This window comes from Pristiophorus japonicus, chromosome 7, assembly GCF_044704955.1.
Source record: "Pristiophorus japonicus isolate sPriJap1 chromosome 7, sPriJap1.hap1, whole genome shotgun sequence".
Taxonomy (NCBI): domain Eukaryota; kingdom Metazoa; phylum Chordata; class Chondrichthyes; family Pristiophoridae; genus Pristiophorus; species Pristiophorus japonicus.
Genome location: NC_091983.1, coordinates 17,509,415 through 17,535,153, shown reverse-complemented (window position 1 = coordinate 17,535,153; position 25,739 = coordinate 17,509,415). Strand labels below are relative to the sequence as shown.

General features: G+C 46.3%; 1 protein-coding gene across 1 annotated transcript in view; it reads left to right on the top strand.

Annotated features, from left to right (window-relative positions):
* Positions 1 to 25,739, top strand: part of LOC139267082 (collagen alpha-1(XIX) chain-like) — a 679,874-nt gene that overhangs the window by 28,362 nt on the left and 625,773 nt on the right. Inside the window, exons 3-4 of the mRNA XM_070884859.1 lie at positions 3,901 to 3,957; positions 8,927 to 9,028. The gene's annotated coding sequence lies outside the window, so the exon portion shown is untranslated. The remainder of the gene's footprint in view (positions 1 to 3,900; positions 3,958 to 8,926; positions 9,029 to 25,739) is intronic.

The window sequence follows — 25,739 nt, the reverse complement described above, 5'->3', positions numbered from 1 at the left end:
GGAGGGCGGATATCACTACAACCATGTAAAATATAAACTTGGTGCCAGATTTGAGTGCCTGATCTTCGAACACTCTCTTCCTCAGGCGACCGAAGGCTGCACTGGTGTACTGGAGACAGTGTTGAACACGTTGTCCAAGGCCACGATGTGGATCTTGATTACTGGGAGGCTGTGCTGCATGGTGGGGTCAGGTTGGTGGAGGACCTTTATCTTACGGATGTTTAGTATAAGGCCCATGCTTTCGTACGCCTCGGTGAAGATGTTGACGATGGCTTGGAGTTCAGCCTCTGAATGTGCGCAGACGCAAGTGTTGTCTGCATACTGTAGTTCGACGATAGAGGATGGCACGGTCTTGGTTCAAAGACTGGTAAGAAAAAGTGCAATGATTACTTACATAATCTAGACAGCTGAAAATAATGCTGAATTCTTTAATGCAGTTGTACGTACACATCCCCCAACTAAATGTTAAAATAAGACCTGTATTTAATACATGCACATGGTTTTGCATAAGATCTACAGCATGTATACAGGCGTTAATTTAACATGATACCTCATGACTCTTAGTAATTGTACTGCCCTTAGGGGAATTGCGCCACATAAACTAGGAAGTCCTCAGGTTCATTCCAAAGTTTGTGATGTGTAAGCAGCCTCAACTATGGTGGAGATTGGCATTTGAAACATGAACACATCTATGCTAGCGAGCGGGAGAGGGGGTGGGGTGCGGGGAAAATCAGGCAAGCTTTCACTCTTCACATTTATCCAGTAGCTTCTGCTGGAATGTGCATGATTGTGACGACAGGATCAGGCTCAGGCCAAGAAACCTCCACAGTTCAATAACCTGCCGATACTCACTGTCTGGACTTAATGTGAAGAAAGGCCACTTAGGTGAGGAGCCAGAGGGCAGACAATTGCATGGAATGATAGCCCAGCATGAATTAGTGCCTTTGGCAGAGGAGGAGAGAATTTGCAGGGACAAAGAAATGTTGCCACTTTAAAGCAACTTAATTTTGACCATGATTCACAAGATCATGAGATAATAATGGATGAGGAAGAACATTCGGATTATTTGGTTCACCATCCAGAAAGATCCTAATGTCCCCCACCTCTTGTAGCTTTTAATTTTTTCTTGAATGATTTCAGAGTTTTTTCCTCCATTACTCTGTATGGAAGTTTATCCCATATGTTGTTTATTCTTTGTGAAGAAGTATTTTCCTATATTTTTTCCTAAAAAATACCGTTCTCTAATAATCCAGGTTAAGTTTTTCTATTCCTTTAACAATCTTATCTCGAATGCCAACCTTGGCTCAATGGTAGCTCTCTCACCTCTGAGTTAGCAGGTTTTGGGTTCAAATTCCACTTCCGAGACTTGAGCACATAATCTCGGCTGATATTTCAGTGCTGTACTCGGGGAGTGCAGTACTATTAGAGGTGCTTTCTTTTGGATGAGACGTTGATCATTATCATCATAGGCAGTCCCTCAAATCGAGGATGACTGGTTTCCACGTCAAAAAGTTCACAGGTGTTTCAATGAAGGACCTAAAATTCCAGGTCCGAACTAAATCTTGAAGGGTGAAAGATACTAGTGCGTGATTTTTTTAACGTGTGATGGTCATTGCATACCAGCCACCACATGAGCTTGACAGAGCTAGGTCTTGGTCCAGTGGCAAGGATTAACCAAGACAACTAGAGACCAGCTCTGCTGCACGGACCTAGTGCGCACACATATCGCAGTGTGGACTGGACCGTGCTACCCCTGGCCCCGAACTCACGCTTCTCCTGGGCCCCGATCACATCCCTCTACAGTTTCTCGCTGCTCCTTCGCCCTGATCTTGCCGCTCCTGCTGTATCTGCCCACGCTCCAATCACCGACCTGGACCTTGATGACGTCACTCTTCACTGCCGTTGCTCTCCTGCTCCAGCAAGTGCTGCTCCCTGGAGTGGTACGCCGCCACGCTACTCCATCTGCTGCCTGGCCTGCTCCGATGGTGCTCGCAGGCCGGGGGCCGATGAGACATTGAACTGAGATGTTGTCTGCCTTCTCAGGTGGATGTAAATTATCCCATGATACTATTTGAAGAAGAGCAGGGGAGTTATTCCTCAACCAATATCACTAAAACTATTATCTGGTCATTTATGTAATTGCTGTTTGTGGGACCTGGCTGTGTACAAATTGGCTGCCACGTTTCCCCTACGACTATACAAAGCCCTGGTTAGACCCCCTGTCGAACATTGAGCAACCACTAGCGCATTTAGCTCTGAGCTCAGCACTGCAATCATGGTAATGAGCAGGCAGCATGAATTTTGCGTGCTGCCTGCACTGCTTTCACTGGGTGCGGGCAGATCGCGCATCACGATCCCTGCGTTTTCAGGCCCTTTCTCATAACTCAGTCTCATAGTTCTTCTTTTCATTGTCTCCAGCACTTGAATGTTCCTCTTCTTTCTTGGCAACCAGAACTGGATATAGTATTCAGGGTGGAATCTTGCTAGAGCACTATAAAGTTAGATCATGACCTCCTCTGACCTTTATTCTATTCTTTTGGCTATGGGTAGCTCAGTATTTTATTGGCTTTGTTGATTGATGCTCTGCATTGGTTGCACATATTTAGCATCAAGTCTACTCTGACTCTAGGGTCTTTTTCAGCTTGATACACAGCTATTTAGACACCTTTCCTGGAGTATGCATATTATCTATTTTTTTCTTTCTATGTGTAGCACATTATACTCATTTGCATTAAATTTCTGTAACCAATGTTCTGCCCATCTACATTGTCCAATTCATTCTGTAATTCTTGAGCTGTGTCTTCCAATTCATGGCCTCTCCTAGTTTGATAACATCTGAAAATTTGACTACGTTGCACTGAGTTTCTGAATCCAAGTCATTTATGTAAATTACAAACAGTATTGGTTCCAGCATTGAACCCTGAAGGACACCACTCAGAACATAGGAACAGGAGTAGGAGATTCAGCCCTCAAACCTGTACCGCCATTCAATTATATCATGGCTGATCGATATATAAATTCCATCTACCTGAAAAATTCCATCAATTTCTCAAAGAAGTTGAGGAGGTTGGTCAAGCAGCATCTTTAGCTTCTGAATTAATGCTGACTGCTATTAACCCTTGTTAAAGTTTGGGTTTTCTCTTACACTCTTATTTTGTGCTCAGGCCAACAAGGCAACTTCAATAAGCAAAGTCTTCAATGAACCAGAATCTGCACTCTTACGCTTGAAAATGCCACAGAATTAATAAGTAGCCCCCAAATAGATCACTGAAGATCCTGTCTCCTTTGAAAAGTGTAAGCCACCATGCCGTCAAACCAATGCATATGGGCTAAAATTAATAGGTTTATTTACAATGATAATAATACACTAAAGCATTGAAACACAGAAATGTACAGGCAGAGCAATACTTATTAAGATAGTATTAATGGGATGTAATTTGGGGGACCCCATGGGAGAGTAAAAGGTGTGCATGTGCCCGTATGGGCTGTGCAAGTTCTGGGTTTAGGTATGCACTGCGCAAGGCTAAAACCCGGAACTTGCGATCTGTCAAGAATCCTCTTGACAGATCCTCCGCATCCCTGGGAAAAGGGCCTCTGCGGGCAGAGAGTTGGGCTATTGGCCCAGCGAATGCCCATGAAATTCTTGCGCCTGGCAAAAGCAGACATAAGGCTTGCTTTTACCAGCGTAAGTTTTAAAAAACATTTAAAATATTTTTTTTCCATTCGTTTAAACATTAAAACACGTTATTTTTAGCCCCTTTAAAACATTTACATTTATTTTTCAAAAAATTAACTTTTTGTTTTAAATGTTTAATTATATTGTATTTTAATTAATTTTAAATACGTAATTAAAAAAAAATGATTTGTTATGTTGCATGTGTTTTTTATGTGATTCCACAGGCCTACGTGTAGAGGCCCAGGACCGCGAGTCTCCATGTATTCCGAGGCAGAAGATAAGTAAGTAGATATTTTTCTGGTTGGAAGCATCCGCCCGCGGGAAGCCTCCGACCACAAATTCAGCCCCAGTCTTAATGCACATTGGGCTAAAATGCTGTTTTTAATGTGTTTGTTTCACAGCTTGATAATTAACAGGACTTTCAGATGAAATTATCTTTCAGGATGTGGGTGCTATGAATTTCCATCCTGAGTCATCCTTGATTCATAACACAATGGTAGATGATACTACATATCATATTAGCATGTGCCCAACCTCATCCAGCTTTCACATATCTGCGAGTGTTTTCGCCAGATATAATTTAATGAGCACCTGCTACAAGGTTGTGTATGCAGATCGATGTACAGAACAAACTACCTGGACCTGGCACCCACAATCAATCGGTCTCCAGGCCTCCATCTTGTAACCGGGTAAGGAAATACCATTTCCATTTTAACCCGAGCAATTTTGGAATGGTGTGAAATCAAATTCAGTAAAGTCTTTATTACAGGATGACATCTCTGCTTTCATCACGCCCCTTTTGATATATTTACTTAAATTGGTCCAAAGGCTTTTCATTAATTTACTGCATGCAAAGAAATACCAAATATGTTAATCAGGATCTAAAAGTTAAACCAAACTTTATAATAGGTATTGCAGCCTAAGCCACATTATGTCTAGTGGACTACATGCATTTCACATGGTTTATTTATGTTCTTAAAAAAATGACTTGCCAAAAAAAAGGTTTTGTTTTTTAATGATGTTACTAGTTTCAGTTTCAATAATTTAATTCCTTTACAAAAAATGTGCATCAAATAATCATCAGGAATTTACATCTACATGATCTTTTCTAAGTGTAACTGATTTTATTCTAATGAATTATAAATAACTTCATGACTTAACATCGCAAAACTGATTCTATCCCATGACCCATCATCAACACCGGTTACAGCAGAAATTGCAAGGCATCACTATTTGAAAACCTTCTTGTCCCTATTGAATCTCCTTTTAGTCCCATTCCTCCTCTCCTTTCACCCTTTATGCAAAACCTTCTTCCAACATATTTTTCTTCAGACTGAAATCTCGAATATCTAAAATAAGGGTTAAAAGCCTGCCCTATTCCTGCCGGGTGGGTTAGGTTAAAGTTGGGGTTTATGAGATTGATCCCTGACATCAGAGGAAAAACTTATGAGGAAAGATTGGAGCAATGTGAGCTTTTTGGCCTTGAAAGGAGATGACTGAAAGCGACCTTAAAGAGGCATGCATGTAAGATAGTAAATGGTACATGTGCACCTGTGAGTATGCTCACAGGTTTGTAAGGCTGTTGGGACTGCTCCTGGGCACGGCTAAGGGGGCCACCAGCCGGTCCAGCCAACTGCCTGCCTTTCTTCCGCGGTTACATCCGAGCCAGGGTGTCCCTGGAGATGGAGCATGCGGTGTCCACCGGTACGCTCGTGGCCTTCCGCGAGAGTTGGGCGCCGGAGGGACTGGAGTGCATCATCACCCCCGGCAACCAAATTTTTATTTGATTTAAGTTACTGTCCAAAATTTAATTTGTTTAATGTGTCAGTTTTAGTACCCCCATTTAATCAGGGGGCACTTGATTTACAGATCAACTGAAAATAGTTGTACAGTTGTTGCCCTGATTCCACTAGATGCATCGAGGAGGCTCAAGCGCGTGGGGCGATCCCATCCGAACTGACCCTCGTCCAGACGGAATTCCTCATTGGCGCCAAGCCCCAAAACCTCCCTTGGGAGCCAGCACCTCAAAACTGGAGCATCCTCCGGGAAATCCCCTCTGTGCCTTTCAGTTCTGCGCGGAGGGGATTCATGTATGGGCTGCTCTCGCACACTCTCCACTTTGCCATCCTCATCTGCCATCCAGACATGCCATAGCGCACCATCTTGCCATCCGGAGGAGGCGGGGGTCCCCAGTGGAGTGCTCGCGATGCGGGGGTCCTCCCTTTATTTATTGGGGACTTGGCCTGGAGGGTGTTGCAGAGGGCAATTGGATTTTAAGTCGGTTCACGGATTCCCAGGCCCCCTGTAATTTCTGCGGTCTAGAGGAATCCGTGTTACACATATATGTTGAGTGTGTCAGGTTGCAGCCCCTATTCCAATATTTGAAGGGGCTGCTCCTCAAATTCTGGTTGCACTTCAGTTCCACGCTCCTGATCTTTGGGCATACTGAACGTAGGGAATGGGCAGGTTGGAAGGCCTCCTCGTAGGACTGCTCCTGGTCATGGCCAAGGTGGCCATTAACCGGTCCAGGCATCGGGCGGTCGAGTGGGTCATTCAGCCCAACTGCCTGCCTCTCTTCCGCAGTTATGTTCGAGCCAGGTTGTCCCTGGCGATGGAGCATGCAGTGTCCACCGGTACGCTCACAACCTTCCGTGAGAGGTGGGCACTGGAGAGCATCATCAACCCGGGCAACCAAATTTTAATTTGATCCTTTTAATGTCAAAAGTTTAATTTATTTAATTTGTCGGTTTTAGTGCCCCTTTAATAAGGGGGCACCTGATTTATGATTTCAGCAAAATAGTTGTAGAGCTGTTGCATTGTGAGTGGTTTAGCTAGAACCCCAGTCAGTTGGGTCTAGGTCATCCACGATGAGGTATGCACTTGTGAGCCTGGTGATGAATTAGTAATTTGTAGTGTGATTGTTAAACCTTTGTTAATAAACCAACTAATTCTTAATAGCAATGTGTTGCTATGAATTCTTAAGCAAAGAAATCATGAAGCAAATATATTACAGTACATAAATTATAAATCCGGAAAACTGCTTGAAACTAAATCATGAGAGTGGGACCAATGGACACAAGTTCAAACTAATAAAGTGTTGGCTACTTAGGATGTAAGGACGTTCGTCACATAGGAAAGTCACCAATATATGAAATGGATGTCTAGGTCAGGGGCCCACACCCTAGAATCATATAAGGAACAGTTGCATGTGGTGATAAGGAGCTTTTTAGGATTTACTGCCTGAGATGGGATGAATGGCCTTGCTCAGCTATATCTATCTCGTGACCTTGCAAACAGCTTTGCTTTTCTCTTATGAGTATGACGCAAGCGTCATCCATGTACTGTAGTTCGATGACAGAGGATGGGATGACTTAGATCTAGCCTGGAGGCAACGTAGTTTGAACAGGTTCCTATTGGTTCTGTAGTTTAGTTCCTCGGGCACACTCAGAGGCCGAACACCTTCACCGAGGCATGCGAAAGCATGGGCCTTATGCTAAACATCCGTAAGATAAAGGTCCTTCACAAACCTGACCCTGCCATACAGAACTGCCCCCCAGTCTCAAAATCCATGGCATGGCCTTTGTAAATGTGGACCATTTTCCATACCTCGAAGCCTACTATCAGCAAGGGCAGACATCAATGACAAGGTCCAACACTGCCTCCAGTGTGCCAGCGCAGCTTCGGTAGCCTGAGGAAGAGAGTGTTTGAAGACCAGGACCTCAAATCTGGCACCAAACTTATGGTCTACAGGGCAGTCGTGATACCCGCCTTCCTATATGGCGCAGAGACATGGACTATATACAGTAGACACCTCAAAGTGCTGGAGAAGTACCACCAGCGCTGCCTCCGCAAGATCCTGCAAATCCACTGGGATGATAGACGCACCAACTTCAGTGTTGGGGTAAAAAGAAGACTTCTTTTTCTCGAGGTGGACTCCCTGATATAAGAAGTCGACACCTGCCCTTTGACATAGCGACCACGGAGTCACTCAGACGAAACCTCAGTTAACCGGTTTTATTCGAACATGCTCGGGAAGGTTCCAATGAACACTTCCCCGATCAGAGGTTTTACAATTACAATTATACAGTTTTTCAAGGGGTGTGACCCTCCTACGAAACCACCGATTGGCCTACTGCTCAGACTGGCTCGGAGTGGTTCCCCCCCCCTCCCACCTGTCCATCTCCCATGGTGGCAACTTTGCCTCAGTTCCTCATGACGTGTGAATTGACCTTGCTTCCCAGGGTTTACTATCTTTCTAGACTGTTGACTCTCCACTGCCCTTGTTATTCAGTACCAAGTGTATGCCTTCATCTTCTATCAGTCTGTGCTAAAGGTCAATGCAGTGTTGGCTACTTATGATGGTTCATTAACCATCAGGCTTTGCAACATAGCAAGCTTTGCTATTTCCCCTTCTTAAAACCCATTCCAGCAAGTGTAGAAGCGTGCTTTACATACAATTACAATCCCTATAAAGACAGAGGAACTCCCTATTCCTCAGAACCTCTTAATACTGATAAGCCCTACAATTCAGTTCGGGTATCGGTTTTCCTCCCCTTACAGTCAGTGCTCTCGCTCAGGCCAACATCCCCAGCATCGAAGCACTGACCACACTCGACCAGCTCCGTTGGGCGGGCCACATCATCCGCATGCCCGATACGAGACTCCCTCAGCAAGTGCTCTACTTGGAACTCCTACACGACAAGTGAGCCCCAGGTAGGCAGAGGAAACGCTTCAAGGGCATCCTCAAAGCCTCCTTGATAAAGTGTAACATCCCAACCAGTACCTGGGAATCTCTGACCCAAGACGGTCCAAAGTGGAGGAAGAGCATCCGGGAGGGCGCTGAGCACCTCGAGTCTCATCACCGAGAGCATGCAGAAACTAAGCGCAGGCAGCGGAAGGAGCGTGCGGCAAACCAGACTCCCCATCCACCCTTTCCTTCAACCACGGTCTGCCCCAGCTGTGACAGAGACTGTAATTCCTGTATTGGACTGTACAGCCACCTGAGAACTCACTTTTAGAGTGGAAGCAAGTCTTCCTCGATTTCGAGGGACTGCCTATGAAGATGATTCTGACCTCAATGCTGGTGGTCTTGATGTGCTCGAGGATCTCATCACTTAATGTATATGATGAACCTCAGCTGTTGGAGGTAGAACATGTTAAGCTGATGGGTTAATATGTTGAGGAATCGCATCCATATAAAATGGCGGTCATGACAATAACCCTGTAAACTTACAACTTTGTTGTGAACAGGTTCTGGATGCACTTTTTCAGTCTTCCGAACACAAAGCTGCTTTTTCTGATCCGAAACAGCACTTCATCTATTACTGAATGGTTTGACAACATGCTATACAAGTAAGTAAACTGTTGACAATATTTAGATTAGTATTGTGAATGGCAATGGAAGATGTTGGTACATTGTTTCCCTGGATTTGGCTACATATAAGAAATATATATCAAAATCTTTATTTTCTTCAGAGTTATGGTAAGGCTGTATGAGCTGAAAATCCTCATGAGCATACAAATCTAGAGTGTCGTCATCTGCAAACCAAAGCACACATGACCTCCTCTATGATCTTTGTCAGGGTTCATAGCTACTCAAGTTGAAGAGTTACCTAGCTGTGCAGAAGCATATGTGAATACTTATACCACGATCCCTTCTTGCATCTTTTAGAATAGCTGCAAAGAAGAGCCCAAAGGGTCCAGATCAAAGCAAACACCCTCATTTCCTATATTACAACAGTGACTGCACTTCAAAAAGTGCCTCATTGGCTGTAAAGTGCTTTGGGATTTCCTAAGGTCGTGAAAGATGCTGTATAAATGTAAGTCTTTCTTTGTTTGATGCTATTCTTTGATGGCAAAGGGCTCAAACAGCAGTCTATCATCACTCACTCTATCAAGTATTCCATCATGGAACTGGTTCAGAATACGGTACCCAAACTTGGACTGTGTCATAAGCCTTGGCCAAGTTAATGAAGATTGTGTCGAGGTCTTTGTGTTGTTCCAGACCTTTCTCTTCAATCTCACCCCGTTCATTTAAATAATTCATATCATTATATCATAAGCAAATATTGCAAATACATCATGCGGGCTGAAAGAAAAATTAAGATGTAAATACCTGAGAACAAGAGGCTTTCTAAAATGGTAGATAAATAGTAGAACAAAAAATATCTATGGTACCTTCATCATTCAATATTGTAATGTATTTGCTTCATGGGTTCTTTATTTAAGAATTCATAGTGACACATTGCTATTAAGAACTAGTTGATTTATTAACAAAAGATTTAACAATCACACTACACATTACCAGTTCATCCACCAGGCTCACAACCACCTACCTCATCGTGGATTCCCCGAACCCAACTGGCTGGGGTTTTATTGAGTCTTGTGAGCATCACGTGACTGGTTAAGCCACCTCCCAACTCAACAGTTCAACAAATCTGTGAGCATACTCACAGGTGCACACATTACAAATATCAGTAATGTGTACTTTTTTAAACCTTGAATTAGTCAAGTGATATATTGCTTTAGAATCATTGTTATATTACAGCAATGGACAAACCACTGTTGCATTTAGGCTGCTGCGAGATTTTGATAAGCATCAGAAACCATGCTGCAATACCATGGGAAATTAATAGTCTTACTCGTTGCATATATCTCTAATTTCAGTATTTTGTTATTGGTGTTCCATACATTTGTAGAATCATAGAATGGTTACAGCATGGAAGGAGGCCATTCAGCCGTCAGGCCCATGCCGGCTCTTTGCAACAGCACCTCAGCTAGTACCACTCCACCGCCCTTTTCCCGCAGCCCATGCAAAAATAATTTTCAGGGACTTATCCAACTCCCTTTTGAAAGCCGCCGTTGCGTCTGCCTCCACCATTGGCGTATCATTCAAGACATCCCTTTTCTCATTGATATAATTATTCATCTGTTTTGTTTGTCCCTTATGGAAACAGAGAATGATACAACACAGAAGGAGGTCATTTGGTCCATTGTGCCTGTGCCCGCTCTTTGAGAGATCTATGCAAATAGTCCCACTCCCTTGCCCTTTCCCCGTACCCCTGAAAATGTTCCGTTCCAGTATTCATCCAATTTCCTTACCTTATTGGTTTAAATCCTTCCTCCCATTGCCCCAGTTGCCCTTTCTGCTAGGACATTCCAATTTTGGTAAAGTCTGTCCTCGCTCAGCTTCCCCTGCCCCAGAGCTTGTCCCAATATACTAGGAATCTGAAACACTCTCTTTTCCAAATGTGTCTATCCTTTCACTATTTTAATCTGTTGGATGCACATTCTGGCAGTGGAACAGCTCAAGTAAAATGTTAAACACTTACAATCCAGGCAGTCATGGGTTCTTAGTGTATCTGTAATAGCTGCCAGCACATCTAGCTATCAACAATTACATCAGAACCAGTGCATTAGCAAAGCTTCTCATCACTCTCACAGTTTCCAATTTCTTTCTGTCAGTGCAGGTTGGAGCTGGGACCTATTTTTGCAGCAGAGTTGAGAGAGCTATCCTTTGCATCTGGCCCATGTTAAGCTTTGGAAGTGCTTGATGTCGACACTGGGTGCCTGAAGTGTAAAAAATGCACTTTTCTCAGTATTATGTAGACCATTAATCCAGAGGCCTGTACTAATAATCTGGAGACTTGAGTTCAATTCCCTCCACGGCAGCTGGGTAATTTAAATTCAGTTACTGATATATATCTGGGAAATAAAAGCTAGTAACATGAAATTATCGGATTGGTGTAAAAACCCATCTGGTTCACTACAGTACTTTAGGAAATCTGCCATCCTTACCTGGTCTGGCCTACATGTGACTCCAGAGCCACAGCAATGTGGTCGACATTTAACTGCCCTTTAAAATGTGGGACTACCTTCACCACATGGACTGCAGCTCACCACCACCTTCTCAAGGGAAATTAGGGAGTGACAATAAATGCCAGCCTTACCAGCAACACCCACATCCCGTGAATGAATTTTTAAAAATGCCTTTATGATTTACATAGAATTGCATAGATTATATAGCACAGAAAAAAGCCATTAGGTTCAACTGGTCTATGCTGGCGAGCTTTCTCCCACCTGCTTTAATCTAATCCTATCAGCATACCCTGCTATTCCTTTCTCCCTCGTGTTTATCTAGCTACCCCTTAAATGCATCTATGTTTTTCGGCTCAATTCCTCCATGTGGTAACAAGTTCCACATTCTCACCACTCTCTGGTTAAAGAAGTAACGTCTTAATTCCTTATTGGATTTATTAATGACTATCTTATATTTATGGCCCTTAGATTTGGTCTCCCCCAACAAGTGGAAGTACTTTCTCTGTCCCATCAAACCCTTTCATAATTAGACCCCTATTAGGTCACCAGAGAAAATAGTCACAGCCTGTTCAGTCTTTCCTGATAGGTACAACCTCTCAGTTCTTTTATTATTATTATTATTATCCTTGTAAATCTGTTTTGCACCTTCTACAGTGCACGGTACTCGAAGGGGTGAAAATTTGGTTGCGCCCATTTTGAGGCGTTAATCCAGGCGGTAATTTTAGCGCCTTGAAAACGTTTGCGCCTCCCGCCGAGAAATTTGCTTCAATCGGATGAAGAGCTGAAGGGGGCGCTAAACCAGCAGTTACACACCTGACCTGGGGGGGCACTAACGAAAATGCTGGCGCTAACTTTTGTCGAACCATTGTGCATGCTTCGAAGTCCGATTCACATCCCGGGAAAAGACGAGTCTTAAAGGCGCGGCAAGGTAAGTATGCGCATGCGCAGCTCCATCTCCTCACTGTCCTGAGAGTGGGAAAATTGAGGAGCAGGGAGGAAGGCAGAGAGTGCACCGTTTCTCAGCCACGGCCCTTGAGGCCTTGCTTGAGGTAGTTGAGAGGCGCAATGATGTGCTACATCCTGAAGGGGAAGAAGGCCAGCGGCAAGGGTCTTCAGGAGTCTGCGGAGGGAGGTGGCCCAGCACGTCCCTGCCCGCGACACAGTGGCTGAGGCAGCGACACAATGTCTCAAAAAATTCAACAACCTCACTCGGATCGTCAGGGTGAGTACCCTTTACATTAACCTTGCAATGCATTCATGTGAGCCTCACTGTCTTACACAATGTAATGGCTTTACACTGCCCACCCCTTTATGTGTACCAGGCCATGCTCCTTGTTGCTGGAGACACCCTAAAAGCTCTCTATCGCCTCACCAGTCATGCCCTGTTCATCCAAGCAACTCCACCTCTAGCTCCTGACTCAGCCTGAGGACACCGACCAACACCTTTTAACTCTTCATAAGGGTCACAGGCCTTCAGCCTCACAATTAGGCCCCGAAGCTTTGTCCCCAAATCCCATCTTTGACACATCCACTGTGCGCTGCCATGCAGGCTGAGATGCAGAGATGCTCACATCGCGACATTAGTATCGAATCACTTACTGCAGACACATGTGGTACATGGGTAGCTACAGACCCACTGACAACTTCTTGTTTTGGTCATTTATCGCGCACAATAGGAGAGAGCAGCAGTGGACAGCAGATGAGAGCATGACCTCCAGGACCTCACCGAGGTGGAGGAACGAGTGTCCGCCGTCATGGCGCACCAGTCGTGGTGGTAGCGACCGGCGAGGCAGAGCCTCCACTCGACAGTGATGGTTTGTGAAGGAAATGGTCGTTTTCTGTGAGAGCCCTGACCCTTGAGCCCACATGCCTTACAACATGTAGCTCCAAAATAACGATGCCTCCTCCTTCTTTCCTTCCTACCTCCTGCACAACTGCTACCCACACGTGTGTTGCTTTGTGCTTATAGATGATGAGTCAGATGAACCGCAGCCTGCCCGTCAGCTGCCATCATCACACGAAGGGGAAGATGAGGAGGACGTGGAGACGAGATAGAGTGGGACCTGTCCTCAATGCCAGTGAGTGGGGAGACCAGCTCAGTGGATGGGACCACCACGTTCCTGGAGTTCGCAGATTCAGATGCTCCTGACCCCAATGGCCTGCAGCACCACGCAGAGCGAGGGGAAGCTCGGGGTCCTGTTCTCCAGAGGGTAAGTCGGACCAGGACTCCAGCTCAGGGTCTGGCAGATGAGGACCTGGATTTGGAGGCTATGCCCAGTGAGTCCATGCAGATACACCGTGAGCTTATGGGTGCAATGGGGAGGGTGCCGCAGAGCTTGGATGCACTTGCTGTGTGTTATATATGTGGACTTGTATTTACTCTGTACAGCCACCAGAGGGCTCATCCCCTGGAGTCCCAACGGATCCCATAATCCTTTGGGAGCACAGGTATTTAAGGAGGCTTCATAGGTCAGAAAGGCACTCTGGAGACCTGCAATAAAAGACTACGGTCACACTTTACTTTGAGCTCACAGTGTTCAGTCTGACTCTTCTCCATACACAACAACTGGCGACGAGATACAGATGGCGAACCCAAAGATTCAGAGAACAGTGGGCAGCCTGGAGAAATTTTCGGAGGGAGATGATTGGGAAACTTTTGCAGAGTGACTCGACCAATACTTTGTGGCCAACGAGCTAGATGGGGAAGCGAGTGCTGCCAAACGAAGGGCGATCCTCCTCACCGTCTGTGGGGCACCAATGTATATCCTCATGAAGAATCTGCTCACTCCAGCAAAACCCACAGATTTGTGCACACTGGTCCGAAAGCATTTGAACCCGAAGGAAAGCGTCCTGATGGCGAGGTACCAGTTCTACACCTACAAAAGATCTGAAGGCCAGGAAGTGGTGCGTTATATCGCCGAGCTAAGACGCTTTGCAGGACATTGCGAATTTGAAGGATATTTGGACACATGCTCAGAAACTTTTTCGTACTTGGCATTGGCCACGAAACCATACTTCGCAAACTTTTGACTGTAGTGACCCCAACCTTGAGTAAGGTCATAGCGATAGCCCAGGCGTTCATTGCCACCAGTGACAATACGAAGCAAATCTCTCAGCACACAAGGGCTGCTACAAGTACTATGAACAAAGTGATGTTGTTTTCGAGTCATAACATACAGGGTAGGTCACACAGACCTGCAGCTGCACGTCTGCAGATGTCTCAGAGTCCACCATCAAGGGCGATGAATGCAAGGCCATTAACACCCTGTTGGCGCTGCGGGGGTGATCATCGTTTCCATTCATGTCGATTCAAAGAGTACGTTTACAAGGGCTGTGGAACGAGTGTGCAGGCGAGCTGCTAAGCCTGCAAACTGCCATGTTGCAGAGGAGGACAGATCCATGGAGGATCACGACAAATCAGAGCCTCAGATAGAGGAGACAGAGGTACATGGGTGCACACATTCACCACGAATTGTCCCCCGATAATGCTGAATGTTGAACTAAATGGACTCCGGGTGTTCATGGAGCTGGACACGGGCGCGAGCCAGTCCATCATGGGCAAAAAGACTTTCGAAAGGTTGTGGTGCAACAAGGCCTCAAGGCCAGTCTTAATTCCAGTTCGCACGAAACTAAGAACTTACACGAAAGAACTGATTCCTGTAATAGGCAGTGCACAAGTTACCACTCTGGGTGGTACCGGGCGATGGTCCCACACTGCTTGGCAGGAGCTGGCTGGGAAAGATACGCTGGAACTGGGACAACATCCGAGCGCTATTGCTCGCTGACGACACTTCGTGTGTCCAGGTCTTAAACAAATTTCCTTCGCTGGTCGAACCAGGCATCAGGAAATTCCAGGGAGCAAAAGTGCAGATCCATCACAAGGCGAGAGCAGTACCGTACATGATGAGAGAAAGGGTAAAGATCGAGCTAGACTGGCTGCAACGAGAAGGCATCATTTCACCGAGTGGGCCAGTCCTCTTGTCCCAGTCCAGAAGGGAGACGGCACCGTCAGAATCTGTGATGATTGCAAAGTAACTATCAATCATTTCTCCCTGCTGGACCAATACCCACCATCAAAGGCCGATGACCTCTTTGCAACGCTGGCGGGAGGAAAGACGTTCACAAAGCTGGATCTGACTTCAACCTACATGACGCAGGAATTGGAGGAATTATCGAAGGTGCTCACCTGCATCAACACGCACAAGGGTATTTTTGTTTATAACAGATGCCTGTTTGGAATCCGATCAGCGGCGGCGATATTCCAGAGAAACATGGAAAGTTTACTGAAGTTGGTCCCGCACACCGTGGTCTTCCAGGACGACATCTTGGTCACAGGTCGGAACATAGTCGAGCACCTGCAGAACCTGGAGGAGGTAATTAGTCGACTCAACCACGTGGGGCTCAGGTTAAAACATTCGAAGTGCGTTTTCCTGGAGCCTGAAGTGGAGTTTTTGGGAAGGAGGATTGTGGTGGACGGCATCAGGCCCGCCAACGCGAAGACGGAGGCAATCGAGAACTCACCGAGGCCACAGAACGTGACAGAGCTGCGGTCATTTCTGGGACTCTTGAACTACTTTGGTAACTTCTTACCGGATCTCAGCACACTGCTAGGACCACAGCATGTCTTACTACAAAATGGGGGCAAATGGGTTTGGGTCAAAAGCCAAGAAAATGCCTTTGTAAAAGCGAGAAAATTGTTATGCTCAAACAAATTGCTTGTGTTGTATGATCCATGTAAACGTTTGGTACTAGCATGTGATGCGTCGTCATATGGCGTCGGGTGTGAATTGCAACAAGCTAATGATTTCGGGAAACTGCAACCGGTTGCTTATGTATCCAGGAGTCTGTCTAAGGCTGAGAGAGATTGAAAAAGAAGTGTTAACGTGTGTCATGGAATAAAGAAAATGCATCAATACCTGTTTGGGCTAAAATTCGAATTGGAAACTGACCACAAGCCACTTATATCCCTGTTTTCCGAGAGTAAAGGGATAAATACCAACGCATTGACCCGCATCCAGAGATGGGCGCTCACGTTGTCCGCATACAACTACGCCATCCGCCACAGGCCAGGCACAGAGAAATGCGCAGATGCTCCCAGTAGGCTGCCATTGCCCACCACGGGGGTGGAAATGGCGCAGCCCGCAGATCTCGTCATGGTTATGGAAGCATTTGAGAGTGAGCAATCACCCGTCACTGCCCGGCAGATCAAAACCTGGACAAGCCAGTATCCCTTATTATCTCTAGTCAAATGCTGTGTGCTTCATGGGAGCTGGTCCAGTGTCCCAGTGGAAATGCAGGAAGAGATAAAGCCGTTCCAGCGGTGCAAAGATGAAATGTCTGTGGGGCAATCGAGTAGTGGTCCCCAAGAAGGGCAGAGACACCTTCATCAATGACCTCCACAGTACCCACCCATGCATCGTAATGATGAAAGTGATAGCCAGATCCCACGTGTGGTGGCCCGGTATCGATGCGGACTTAGAGTCCTGCATTCACAGATGTAATACATGCTCGCAGTACCCAGGGAGGCGCCGCTAAGTTTATGATCTTGGCCCTCAAACTGTGGTCTAGGGTACACGTCGCCGATGCAGGCTGTTCTTGGGAAAAATGTTCCTTGTGGTTGTCGACGCGTACTCCATTGGATTGAATGTGAGATAATGTTGGCAAGCACGTCCGCTGCCACTACTGAAAGCCTGCGGGCCATGTTTGCCACTCACGGCTTACCCGATGTCATGGTGAGCGACAACGGGCCATGTTTACCAGTGCTGAGTTCAAAGAATTCATGACCCGTAACGGGATCAAACACGTCACATCTGCCCCGTTTAAACCAGTGTCCAATGGTCAGGCAGAGAGAGCAGTGCAAACCATCAAGCAAGGCTTGAAGAGGGTAACTGAAGACTCACTGCAGACTCGCCTATCCCAGTCCTGCTTAGCAATCGCACGAGACCCCACTCACTCACTGGGATCCCACTTGCTGAAAAGAGCACTTAAGACAAGGCTCTCATTAGTTCACCCTGAACTACATGAACAGGAAGAGAGCAGGCGGCTTCAACAAAGTGCATATCATGATAGAGCAAATGTGTCACGCGAGATTGAAATCAATGATCCTGTATTTGTATTAAATTATGGACAAGGTCCTAAGTGGCTTCCCGGCACTGTCGTGGCCAAAGAGAGGAGCACGGTGTTTCGGGTCAAACTTTCAAATGGACTCATTCACCGGAAACACTTGGACCAAATCAAACTCAGATTCATGGACTATCCTGAGCAACCCACCATGGACCCTACCTTTTTTGATTCCCCAACATTCACACCAGTGGCAGCCGGCATCACGGTTGACCACGAAACAGAACCCATCATCCACAGCAGCCCTGCAGGGCCCACTACTCTAGGCAGCCCAGCAAGGCCAGCTGCACAGCAGCCCAGCGTGGGCCCAACAAATGATTCAACAACACCAGCTTTCACACCGAGGCGATCAACCAGGACAAGAAGGGCCCCAGACCAACTCACATTGTAAATAGTTACACTATTGACTTTGCGGGGGGCGGTGGGGTGGGTGGGGGTAGTGTTATATATGTGGACTGGTATTTACTCTGTACAGCCACCAGAGAGCTCATCCCCTGGAGTCCCAAGGGATCTCATAATCCCTTGGGAGCACAGGTATTTAAGGAGGCTTCACAGGTTGGAGAGGCAATCTGGAGACCTGCAATAAAAGACTAAGGTCACACTTTACTTTGAGCTCAGTGTTCAGTCTGACTCTTTCTCCATACAAAACTGTGTGAGTGTGACCAAGGCCGCCTCAAGCATTGCCCACGCCCCTCAGAAGTCCACTGAGCCCATCCTTGCCCGGTTAAACCAGGATGTGGGCTCAACGAACGACAGTGAGGTCACAGAGGTGATAGCGCATGCCGTGGTTGATGTGGCAGCAGCCATGACATCACAAGCCGAAGCCACGCAAGGTCTTCGTGATGTCATGCAGACACTGGTTACTAGCATGCACTCTCAGACTGCAGCGTTTCAAGCGCAGGCTGCGTTTATGCAGTCTCAGAGCAATGCCATGCAAGCAATGTCTGTCACTATCCTCTCTGTCATCCCCACAGTCGGACAGGTCAGCAATCTGTGGTTGCACACATTACTGCTGATGCTCTGGCTCCACCCCGAAGGAATGGCAGTGAGTCGCTGGAAATGGAAGGTGCTGTCCTTCCTCACGATGACAGCATTGCGGCTCCAGCCACTGCCAGTCCGCCTCTGCACCTGCCGTGGTCTGTACCCCAGACATCCCACACTGCAGCCGCCCATCCTGAGGTGGTGCAGTCAGCAATTGGGCCTCTAGGCCCACACCTGGTCCAGAGCGTCATCGTAGATCATCTGTCCTGCCTTCCTCAGACACACAGCAGCCCTCAAGCGGCCTTGCTGCAGGTACTGAGGCCACATTGAGAAGGAGCAGTAAGTGTGGGAGGCGGGTATGACAGAGGGGTGGGAAATTCCAGCGCAAGGCGTACTGAGGAAATGTGTTCCCATGGGGCCTCTGTACGTATGTTCTCCATTATAATGATCTTTTGTGTTCTTTGGAGGGGCAGTAGCTCCATTTTTTTATTATTTGAGGGTCTGGAACCTCTGTACATATGATCTTTTGTGTTCTTTGAAGGGGCGGTAGCTCCATTGTTTTTGTTTGCAGGGTTTTTGGGATTGTTTGAGGGATGTTAAAAAATAAAATGTTACTTTGACCGTCTCCTGCAGCCTCTGCTGTATGACTGTGGAATTGTGATGGAGATGTGACATTATCGTGGCACAATGCATGGTCATTATTGGCTGCATTCCTCAGCTCCCTCCATTTAAGCAAACCGATGCCTTATGAGCCACCGCCGAATAGCCCTGGCGCCGCCAACATTGGCATGCTGCCTCCTCCGTTCATGCTGCTGGCCCTCGTCGTCTTGCGGGACACTCACGGCGATGCCAGGCTCCTGTTCCTCTTCCTCCTCCTCCTCCTGAGGAGGGCCTGAGATCCCCACTGGCAAGGCCTGGGCCATCAAGATGGCCACGTTGTGCAGCATGCAGCACACCACAATGAATAGTGAGACCTGGTGAGGAGAATATTGAAGGCTGCCTCCAGAGTGGTCCAGGCATCAGAATCACTGTTTCAGCAGCCCTATTCTCTGCTCTATGATGTTGCGGTTGGTGGCATGGCTCTCATTGTAGCGTTCCTCCGGTTCTGTGGTGGAGTCGTGGAGGTGGGTCAGAAGCCAGGTCTCCAGGCCGTATCCCTTGTTCCCGAGCAGCCAGCCTCGGCCTTCCCATGGTGGCTGAAACAGTTATGGCACAGTGCTCTCCCGGAGGACAAACACATCATGTGCGCTTCCAGGGTAGCAAGCATTGACTGCGAGGATGCGCTGCGTGTGGTCGCACACCAGCTACATATTTAGGGATTGGTATCCCTTTCTGTTAATGAATACCTCTGCATTCTCGAATGGTGCTCGCAAGGCCACATGTGTGTAGTCAATTGCTCCTTGCATCCTTGGGAAGCCCACTATCCTGGCAAACCCACATGCGTGCACATTCTGTTTCTCCCTGGTCATCGGGAAGTTAATAAAGTCCATTCAACATGTGTAGAGAGCCTGTGTCACGGATGTGCTGCGAATTGTGGGATGCTGCATATGTCCCCTGATGCAGCCTGAAAGGAGCCGGAGGCATAGAAGGTGAATGCCACCGTGACCTTCACTGCCTGGTGCTGATGTGAGGCTGCAGGACTGCCTGCAGGTGATGCCTATCTCTCTAACATCCTTTCAGAAGCGCAGCCTTCTGCCACACTGTTCCTCGGACAGGTCCAGGTATGAGCGTGGCCGTCGGTAAAGTCGTGGAGGGTATGGCCTCCTGCCCCGACCTTCAGGGTCTCTACTCCTTCGGCCACCGACATGATGCCGCCTTGCTAGAGCATGTAGAATGCAACACTAGCGGCATAGTAATGCACGCTGATCAAGTGTGGTCAGTGCTTCAGTGCTGTGGATGTTGGCCTGGTCAAGGACGCTAATGTTGGTGCATCTGTCCTCCCAGGGGATTTATAGGATCTTGCGGAGACATCGTTGGTGGTATTTCTCCAGCGGCTTTCACAATCTCAGGACCTCCCAAAAACTATAGGAAGAGCGATCAGCCAAATTATGGGAACATAGGAACAGGTGTAGGTCATTAGGCCCCACCGGCCTTGTCCGCCATTCAATTAGATCATGGCTGATCTGTATCCTAACTCCATTTCCCTGCCTTGGTTCTATAACTTTTAATATCCTTACCTAACAAAAAATTTCAATCAATTAATCAGAAATCACTCAGAAGGGATGGGCGTGCACTGGTAAGGCCTTAAATTGGCTGTAATATAAAGCAGTTGTTAAACTCTTAACATTCAGCTCTGTTAGGCCAATGTACCATTGACTTATATCACTGTGAAAATAGAACTGAAACTGTATCCTCCAGAATTATATTAATGTGGCAATAAAATAAGCTATTTTCTTCCTCTCATTCTCTTTTATTCATGTTTGTTTCTCTTTTTCCACTCTTTGTAACTATTCTTTCTCTTTATATATTATTATCCCTCTCATTTCTACCTTGTCACTTCACAGCTCTCATTTGCTGCTGCTGGTATTTAGCCTTTGTTTCTTCTCATCCCTTTCCACAGAGCAAGCGGAAAATGGGAGAATGATATGAGACACGGCTATATTCTTAAAATATCACACATTGTGAATCATGAAAGCACGGCACGATTTCAATTAGGAAGCACAACGGTGCCGATGTCTTTAATTAGCGATCCTGAGGTAATTTAGAATGTGTTTTCAACAACTGATCTGATCTGGCTCCTTTTCAACCATGAATTTCTTTGGACTGTAATGTGCTGCTCAGAGTGACGTGACATAAACACAGTGAACTCCGTGCACTAGACTACAATCTGACAGGAGACTGGCAAGTATAACCAATAAACTTAGGGGGAGAAATTCAAGAGTGCCCCGTCTGGAGCGTTAACTTTTGAATGCTGGGAATCATTAAAGAATTCGGTGTTTGCACTCCACTAAAGGATGTAGGCGGGGCAGGAGTGGTGCAGCGCTGCTCAATGGGCCGTGCAGCGCTGTTGTATTCCGAGGCTCCTTGCCTCCCTTAAAAGGACGAGCCATCACTGCAGGCTCTGCATTGGGACAGGCTTGACGGCAACCGTGATCTGGTCCGATCAACCCATGCACTGCAGCAGAATGCCGGGCTGATCGGTCGCAGCCAAAGGGGAATGAAAAAAATTGAAAAGCAGCATTGTAGAAATTTTGCACTTACCTCGGCCTCCCGAACAACGCTTCCTGCAACTGTCGGTGTTTTTGCTCGCCGATGCTGGAGGGGGCGGAACCGAAGTTTGGCGATGACGTCACGATCTTCAGGCGAAGGAGTTTGGGGCGCAATGTCTTACCGCCGCTGCAAACCTCCCGCCGAAGTTAGCAGGAGTCGTTCATCTCGCCGCACCCGGTCGGTAAGTGGTTAGCGCCCCGTTATTGTCCCCCGGAGGCTTAACCCGAGGTGCTAAGGAGGCCAATTTCTCGGCCTTAGAGTAACAAAGAATGTGTTGCATAACATATAAGAGTGTGTTCCAAACTCAGCTCATAATATAAACCGTAAGGGTGAAGTTCGAGTGGATGGTGAACATGATCTGAAACTCCTGAATGTGTTAGTGACTAACATTGGTCTTATTTTTTGGAATGTTCTTTTTTCCGTTCCTAAGCTATCAAGTTTAAGTTTCTCTTTTTGCTGGGGTTCACAAGGAAGGTTTTCCAGCCAGCAGGCACAGAACGTGAGGCCAGTGGCAGTGACATCGGGCGGGGATCGCTTTTATTCCAGATCCTGATCCCATTGGCGGAGTGCACATTCCACTGGCAATACTGTCAGGTCAGTCTCATGTCATCTCAAAGTAATAGTTTGCGGGTTTTTTCCAACTTCTTTTTCCCGAAATTTCAGATTTGTTTTGTCTTGGCACTGGAATATGTAAGGGATGTTTATATGGGTATCAAAATAACCGAACAAAAAACTGCTAAATCTCCAGAAAGTCAAAGCATTTTCTAAGGGTATGGTAATGTAGCGGTTACAATACTGGGTTGTAATTCGGACATTGTGAGTTCACAATCCCACTGTGGCAAGATGTGAAATTTAATTCAATGGATTGGATCATTTGTGGGCTGACACCAGAAATTGCAAGTCGAAACTGCAGGATTGTTATAAAAACTCAACTGGTTCATTAAAGTCCTTCAGGGAGGGGAACCTGCCACCCCTACCTAACAACTCCAGTCCTACACTATGTGGTCAACTCTGAACGTCCTCGGGGCAGCTAGGGATAGTTAATAGATGCTGTCTTTCCAGTATTGCCCATTTCCCAAGAAGAAATAGAACATAAATAAGAGATGTTCAACCATCAGATACAGTATGTGAAGAGCACAATTAAGAAAGGCTAGAAACTGCCAGTCTGAAGTGAAAAGGGAATAGTCACACAGATCCCGATATTAACGGGGCATCGGGGAGGGCACGGGGGAGCCCGTAATCAGGGGAAGTACCCGGCAAGGCCAAGGACGTGGAGGTTCTGCTGATCTTAACGACAGGGTCTCATTAAAATACTGTTGTGCCACCTCCGCCCGGCAGCTGCACAAGTTGACAGCGTAGCTGGTGGGCGGGATGGAAATTTAGCGACGAGGCTGCAACAGGGGACCCATGAGGCAGTCCCCAGCACTCGGAAGGAAGCATCAGCTCTGGGCTACAATTTGCTGGGGGGAGGGGAAGGCTGAAGATAAGAGCTGGCGGGATGGCTGGAGATTGGAGCCTGGGTGGGGGGCTGGAGATCGGGCTGTGGGTGGGGAGGGAGTGTTGGGTGGGCACTACAGATCTAGGCCTAGAGATGCTGGAGATCGGGTCAATGAAGAGAGGGGAAGCTGGAGATCGGGGTCGGGTGTTGGGATCTGGGGGGGGGGGGGGAGGGCTTGGGGTTCAGAGCCTGGATCGGAGGGGAGGCTAGAGATCTGGGGTTGTGGAGGGGGGCAGTGAAGCTGGATATCGGGGCCGGGGGAAGCTGGAGATTGGAACCATGGGTGGAGGTAGTGTGGGGGCTGGAGATCGGTGCCAGAGGGAGGCTGGAGATCAGAGACAGGGGTTGGGGGGCTGGAGATCGGGGTCGGATGGGGTGGGCTGAAGATCGGAGGGGAGACTTGTAATATATTCACAGAGTACAGCACGCACGGCTCCTAACATGGCAGGCAGCTCTGTCGGAAGCCTCCGGAACACCCTGGTTCTGTTTATTATTAACTCTGCAGTTGCAGTACATAATACGTTCACATCCACAGTGTGGAGCTACAAACATTACAAGTTGACAGACATTATATTCTCCCTCCTTAATGAAGAAGTTATTATTACAAACATCATACATAACTTTCATTTTTATACATAACACAGGATATAGACTTATTTTTTTTCCATATTTACAAATTTAACTTTACCACTTGTTTTCTGTTTCGAAGAGGATACCTTCGCTCTCGAACAGAACCTTCCAAACATGGTGTCGATTTCACACTTATTCGAGGCTCATCCTGAGGAACGTTTTCCTCCACGGAATTTATTTCATTTTCATTTGAACTCATTCTAACTTCAGGCTCTTTGTTTTCCTGACTCGGACTCAGACTTTCATTCTGATTCTCTCCTGAATTTTTTCCAGTACATTAGATTTAGGATTTACTACTGGTGTATTAAAACTAACTGATGAGTCAGAAATAATTGAATTATTCCCACCTTCAACTCCTTCCATGTCTGTTGGTAAAATATGATCAATATGAACAAACCTAACCTGTCCATTATCAAACACCTTTACCAAATATGTGCGAGGACCTCACATATTCACCACTCTTCCTGGTAACCACTTTAACCATTTATGGTGGTGGTTCTTCACTCTCACCTTCTGTTTAATTTTACACTTCTCTCTTTTACTCTACCTCCATCATGATTCTCTTTCTGTCGTAATTGTGTCTCTTCTATGGATTGTGCCAAATTTGGTTTTAACAACGAGAATCTGGTTCGTGGCTGTAGTTTGAGAAACAACTCTGCTGGTGTTCTACCAGTAGTTATATGAGGAGTATTACGATATGTAATCAAAAATTATCTAATTTGTGATCCAATGACAACTGTCGTTTCCTTGGATTTTTATCTAACATTTGTTTTATGAGGGCACGTTTAACAATTTATAGAGTGTGCTCTGCTGCACCATTCTAAGCAGATGGTATGGTGGAACCTTGGTATGTTTCATACCATTTTTGCTCGTGAATTGTGAAAATTCTTCTGAATGAAATTGTGGTCCATTATCCAAAACAATTTCTTCAGGGAGGCCAAATGAAGAAAATAATCTTCGTAAAATGTCCAATGTTTTACTTGTTGTTATTTTCCACATTGGGAACACCTCAACCCATTTCGAATGGCTATCAATCACAATGAACAGTTGTTGTAATTTGGACCTGAATTTATTTGGTACAACCACTGTGGCACCCCACATGATACAATCTTTATCGACTGATAATTCATTTCTACGAATGAAGAATGGATGTGTATCTTTGTCTGTTACCTGGTTTGACCATCCATTTGCAATATAATCATACACTTTGATATCATTGGGTCACGTTTGGTTGCTCTACCAATCTCTTCAGCTGTGTCTGGCAGTTCATTAATGTATGAAAAATAAAACACCTTCCCTATCGGGTGTAACTTGTGATGTGGAAGGCAATCTAGACATAGCATCAGCATTACTTGATCAGCTGATTGTCTATATTCAATATCATATGTATATGCTGACAAAATCAAAGCTCATCTCTGCATTCGGGCTGCCACTAATGTTGGAACTGGGGACTTTGGATGGAGGATTGCTGTTAAGGGCTTATGGTCCGTAACGATGGTAAACTTACGACCATACACGGATTTTTAAAATTTCTTGACCCCAAAAATTAATGCCAAAGCTTCCCTTTCAATTTGCGCATAATTACTCTCACTGGCACTGAGAGTGCGTGAAGCAAAAGCAATTATTCTCTCCTCCCCCCTTCGTGATACATGAGAGATCACTGCCCCAACTCCATACGGAGAGGCATCACATGCTAGCTTAATCTCCGTAGATATGTCATAGTGAATTAACATGGTGCTCTCTACCAATGTGCTTTTATACTCCTTGAATGCTGTATCGCATTCTTTTGACCACTTCCAATGGACC